Source organism: Geospiza fortis, unplaced genomic scaffold, assembly GCF_000277835.1.
Source record: "Geospiza fortis unplaced genomic scaffold, GeoFor_1.0 scaffold112, whole genome shotgun sequence".
Lineage (NCBI taxonomy): Eukaryota > Metazoa > Chordata > Aves > Passeriformes > Thraupidae > Geospiza > Geospiza fortis.
Genome location: NW_005054298.1, coordinates 20,882,194 through 20,888,698, shown reverse-complemented (window position 1 = coordinate 20,888,698; position 6,505 = coordinate 20,882,194).

Here is a 6,505-nt window from a genome sequence, read left to right as displayed (position 1 = left end):
TTTCCATATTGCCTGTGCTTGTATCTTCTTAATTAATATGAAGAGACTTGAATAAATAAGAGCTCTTATCTGTAAGCCTTGACTGTCATTTGGCTAATATTTGTAGTATTTGACTCAGAGCTCACTAAAGACCAAAGAATCTCTGCTAACTTAATGGGCTTTTTAAAATCAAACCTCTGTTCCTTTCTAACATAGGAACATTTAATTAATGCAGACCCCCAAGTCTATTTATGAAGCTTAAATTCATCCATGTCAGATCACTGAAAAGAGATTGGTTAAGGAGCAGTTTTGGGTCCCATTGCTTTCACTGGAGGAGACAGGTTCACAGTCGACTATGCTGCTTTCCTTCATGCTTTTTTCAGTCACATTATTAAAAATTACTTTTACTAATTATATCCTTCTTAGAAAAAAATCCAGAGGAGTGATGAGGATAACTCATATATTCAGAGACATGAATTATGAAGCATTCAGTAGTACCTTCAGACTAAATCTTATTAAGAGAAATGTTGGGTGTTCCTGCAGATTCTGAAGCATAGAAATAGCCCTGGAGCTTGTGTTCTGTTTTCTCCTCTTGTTAGTATTCACAAGGCACTGCAGCAGGAGAAAGGAGCCCAGATCTCTACTGGTCAAACACAAGAACAACTTCTCAGGAAGACGGATAATGCAACCAAATACCATGATCATGGAAGCCTTTGTGCAGCCATACTACATTGTTCAATCAGAAGGGAATAAATTTTTCAACAGGAAGCCTAAAAGCTAAGAATTCTGCAGTTCTGATGGTAACTCTCAGACACTTTACTAACTAGAAAGGGTGATGTTAATACATTTTTTTATTAATAAATTTTCTACTTCAAAGCTTGGAATACCAAAACAACAATAATACAAAGGCTTGGGAGGATCAGAATTTTGTTTTATACATCTGTCATAAAAAAAGGAAGAAAGCCTTTGGGTCTTGAAAGCCATGATGTGTACTTGTGTTACAGTGTAACACCTAGGTACAGTCTGTATAAGGAATTGATTAAAAACAGGTTTTGTTCTTTGTTTGATGGTTTGTTTCAGGTTTTTTTTTCTTCCTGGAGAAAACCCTGTACTTCCATTACCTAAGGAATAAAGTTTTTACTTTCAGCTGTCTTTCTTTTCTTGGCAAAACTCCCTTAAACCAAGTAAATTATTTTGATCAGATGGCTTATTAGAAAAATCTTGTTTGCTTGAAGTGAAATCTGCACTGGGGCCTTGTTACAGAAGCATGTAAGAGGAAACCTTTGTGGTCAACAGCTGGTGAAACCTTTATTTCTGACAGTTACTGGAGATGTGCTCTGTGGGCTGGATGGGAGGACTTGGTCCCTAGTGAAGTGTTTTCTGAACTTCTGTCAGTCTATTCTGTTCTCCCTAGATGTGCTTCATAATAACTTCAAGGCTTGATATACTTTTAGAAAATAGCATTTTGCATCTCCTGTGAATTGCCTATCTTTCCTGAAGCAGAATGAAATGTTCATACAGCAGTTCCTGCCATCAAAAGTATTTCCCCCTGGAATAGTGATGCAGAGCCTATCTGTAGCTATAGGTTACATGATGAGATATTTGAAACTTCTTAGCAAATAATTTTGCTAAAAATTAAGGCAACCTCTGACCTTCAGCAAGTTAATACAGGCTTAATAAGAAACTATAGTTAAAACAGTATTGTTGTTCTAGCACTGATTCACAGTATCCCCTTGAGTGAATCACTTCACAGTGATCTCTCTTCTGAAACATAATTCTAAAAATGGCATTAGGTGGTTCCATATGTGCTATCAGATTTTCAATTTTAAATATTCTTACTTTATAATAAGGAAATAATTTTCCTTTTTTTTGACTCAGTCTGAGCTTTTGAAGTCTTGTTGACTACTTACTTTGCATGTAGCATCCCTTATTCAAACAGATGTGTTAAAAACACCAAAACAATTTTAAAAAATTCATTTCAGCAGTTTGTTTAATAGTTCTACCTTTGCATATAGTATTTCACATCTCTGTCCCAGCTTCACCTATAGTGTTTCACTCCCATGAAAACTGTGCCACCCTGCTGTGTTTGGTTTGCAAAAGTGTAGCTGCTCTTTAATTGGCAAACTCCTGACTGTACATTAGAAGGAATTCAGCCCTCATCTATGCTATCTTAGCCATTGTCCACCTGAGAAATTCCTGTCTGCATCCCAGCAGCTGGAGTATGTAAGCAGCAACATAGCTGTAATGCCTGTTAGGAGGATACAGCAATGTGTCTCCCCTATATCTGGGAAATGGCTGCTTAAATCTGTGGCCACAAATGAATAAAACTCTTGTCCTCGTCCTTCATGGGACCTTTCTCTGACAGCAGCTGAAAGCAAATGCCTGGAATGAGGCAAGCACAGGATGGTATTCTCTCATATAGTCCAACAGTGTACTGTTATTTGCAGCTCAGGACCAGACATGGTATCTGTGTATTTAATACCACCCCAGGGATTCTCTGCTTAGGAATTTATTCCGGCATTTCTTGAAGCAAGAAAAGTTATAAATTTCATAATATCCTGCACATTGTATGAAGAACTGCCATGTGACTTTAATTAATTTAATATTATTCCTTCTTGTTTTGCTTTTAGTGAACAGACTGAAAAGTCATTCCCTATTCATTTTCATCCCAGTTGTTTTGTCCTAAAAATCTTCAGCAGTTCCCACCTGGTGCAGCAGTTTATTCTGTAGTCATCTGTTTGCTTTGGCAGGAGGGGTGCTGCTCCCCAAAACCCCTGGTCAGTGCCTCTTCACTGCTCTGACCGTTGGTACTCTTCATGTCTGGAACATTAGAAGACATTGGAACCAATTTTTTGTACACCTGAGCCTGATAAAACATCAACTGCACTTTTCTTAGCATTTTCAAACTACCTTTTAGTTATGCCCAGAACTGTTTTTGAAAGCCTGGGCATGTCTTCATTGCTTCTGTTGTCACCTTGCTGTCGCTGCATTACCATGAAAAAAAATTTTGGTTTGTCCCTTAACTAGCTAGTTCATTTTGCTGATTGTTAGTTTTAGCAAAAACTGTGTCTGTTCATATGAAAGATTCCATAGCTCTCTGAATCACTGAGGATGCTGTATTTTTAATTCAAGAAAGCCCAACCTACGACAAAGCATGAAAAACATGGGTTACCAGCAAAATTAGTCAACAAGATTAAGAGTTACTGGGCAGCCAGATTACATGTTCTAGACTGGAGCTCACTCAAATTATGAAAGCTGAAGTAATTTAACCATTAATGATAATAATTTTGCATCTCTTGCATAGCTGGCAAGAACTAAACTAGGGTTAAAACAATTTTACGATAATTTTTGTACTTGAAATGTTGGAGCTGTAAGAGAATTGAGCCACATTGTTCATAACAGTGAATGGTGGTCAGAAATTTCAGGCAGTAAATTATGCAGTACACTTCAGGTAACTTAACAGGTTTATTGAACTGTACTTAGAAAAATGTTTCCTGTGAACAGCGTGGTGAGAGAGGCGGGGCACCAGGAAGAATGCTTCATTTAACAGTGCTTTGTGAAAGCTCTGAGTGGGACCCTTAATTGTTAATTTGGTCTCTGGGAAACATTATTTAGAATAATTATCCACATACATTTTTAGTAAAACAAAACAATATTTATACTGACAGCTATTAAGGCTAAAGCCTTTGGACTAAATTTGACATAGATTGAACCTTAGTATTAATTTGCTGGCAACTTGCTGTCCCTGTGATAGAATGGGTAAAAACAAACCTTGTTCTTTTCTGGGTTTTTGGGGTGGGTTTGTGTTGAGTTTCGGGGTTTTTTTGTAAGAAAAAGCTTTTGCTGTATGAAAACAGACTAGCATTTTGCAAAGCTGGTGTCATGGTTACAAAGCAAATTCATTGATAATAGCTCTCCAGAGTTGTGACATGGTTTTAGTGCCAAGCAGTGATGGGCTTGTGCACATCCAAGAGCTGAGGATGTCCTAGGTGCCATGTGGTGAGTGTCAGTGGGATATCTTACAGGACAGCAGGGCCAGATATTGTGGTCTGAGCTGGAGCAGCCCTGCAGACTTGCCCCACTGAGCAGAACAGCTGTGAATATGGTACTGCTCCCTACTGAGGAGAGGAGGCTTTGAAAGGAGGAAGCTTGCCAAGACATGTTACCATAAACACAATCTGAATTTTCTTTTTCTGTCACCCCAAGTAGAAAATATAGCTGGTGGGGGCCTTTGTATTTCCTTCTGTGCTTGAATCCCAAAGGTTGGTAATCTGCTCTAGCCTAGGGTTTCAGTGCTTCTTCAACTCAAATTGTAAAGTCATGAGCTTTTAATCCTGAATGTCCAGAAATTTTGACTTTCAGTGGTGGCAAAGTTTGTTGCTACCCTACTGGACATGCACAGCAGCTGAAATGTCACCTCTATAATACAGCCGTTTCAAGGGTAAACTCTGATCCCTAGTCTCTTAAACAATATCAAATAATTCTGAACTTCAAGAAGTTGGTAAAATTAGAGCAGTGAAGATGTGGATGACGTACAAAAGCTGAAGTCTGCCTGCAGAAGTATTAAACCAGCAGACTGAGTAGAAGCTTCTCACTAATAAATTCAAGCAACTGCATTTAACCTACATTTTGGAAAAACATACATGTTTTTATAGAGACTGTAGTTTGGCCTATAAGTGGAGAAATTATTTCTAGTTTTGTGTGATTTCATTAACATGTGACCACTGGGTGATGAACTCAGTAGCTGCTGCCAGACCAAGCAGTTAATATAGAAATGGAAAGCATTTTATTTTTCTGAATTGGATTTTGGAAATCACCGCACATAGGAAGCAGAGGCCATTCCGGTGGGATATGAAAAGCCACCATAAAAGCCTATGGGAACGAGCTTGAGCATTTTATGTGTTCATCTATCAGTTTGAATTTGTTGCATTAATGCTTACTTTTGCAAGAATAAAGAGGTGGGGGTTGTTGGTTGATTGGGGTTTTTTTTCCCCCCTCAACCTATTACAGCTTTTAACATTCTTTAAAAATTAAAATTATAACTCAAAAATCAAATTCCATTCTTAGAGTAGGAATGGTGAGAAACTTATTTGATAAGCCTCTGCGTATAAGGAGGATTCAATAAAATGAATATGAAAATGAATATGAGTAAGTACTCTGTGATCATGTTCCTCACTGATGTCATACTTCAGTAGTATGTCCTGAATATTAAAACAAAATACTTCAATTATTGTTTCATCAGGTACTTAGACTTTCTTTTAAAGAAACCTGAACTAGAGATGAATAATCAGAATTGATTCTTATTTAATTTTATTATAATATGCATGGCCTTCTGTTTTGCATCTGCTGTCAGTTTTGTGGATTTTATTAGAATAGATACGTCAAGTCAGATACTAAGATCTATTTTTGCTTATATAAAAAGATTAAATGTTTGATGCTTGTAGTAGAATGTGATGTTGGAGCAGGAAGCATCTAACTGTTAAAACAGTATCTCATGAATATTTTTAAACAGAACCTGCTTTTTTGGCACAGTTGCTGTACTTCTGATGGGAAGTTACAGTGAGACTTTATATAAATATAATTGTGAGCACTTGATTATAACTGTGAATCATGAAAGTGAATATCAGGAACAATAACTGGAACATTGTGTATCTGGATGTATCTTTTACAATGGCAGAGTCACAACAGCAGAACTGTGTTAGGTTTTTTGCTTTAATGGAATTATTTTGCATTTCCTTTTCTCTCAATATTTTAATTTTGTGAGTTGATTTTGCTTTTCTTGGAAGAGAGAGGTCTCTGCAGCAGCTGCTGCGAGTATCCACTGCCATGCTTAATGGCATGGTTATAATTCTCCTGTTAGTATGGCAGTGGGATTACTGAATTAATACTCAAATCTGTGGTCTTGTGATTGTACTTTTGCAGTAACCAGAGCTGCATGTTGATACTTTATCACTTTCATTTGTCACAGAAAAAAACAAAAGGAACGGGCTGATTGTTAAATAGCATTTAGAAGCACAAGCAGGGATACAGAATCTGTTACCTCTTTAAGACAGGATTTTGCAGCAGGGAGAGACGAAGTGGAGGCAGGAAAGGACAGGGCTGAGGGAGTGAAAAGCTGTGGCACACCCAGGCTGAGGACACAGCCCAAGTGATGGAAAGCATCCTGCACTCCTGCGCTTGAAGCTCGCACTCGTGTGCTACCAGAAAAGGGTCTCACCCCCTCTAGTGGCTTGCATTCCTCTTTGGTGGTGGTAATACTACAAACCTAAGTGAGTACGGGCTCCCAAAGATAAAGGGTGACTCTCCCATAGCTTCATGTTTCTGCTATTTTTCGTACACTTTTAGCACGGTAGCATGTTTTGTAAGTGTTAATTAAGCATAAATCGAGTTAGCCATCCCTATGGTGTCTCTGCGCTTTGGGGCAGACACTCACTCCGTCTGAGCGGGGGCCAGCTTTAGGCTGGGCAGGCTCCTAAACCCCTGTTCGCAGCGCTCCCGCCGCCCCCGCTCTTTGCCCCGCGGGTGC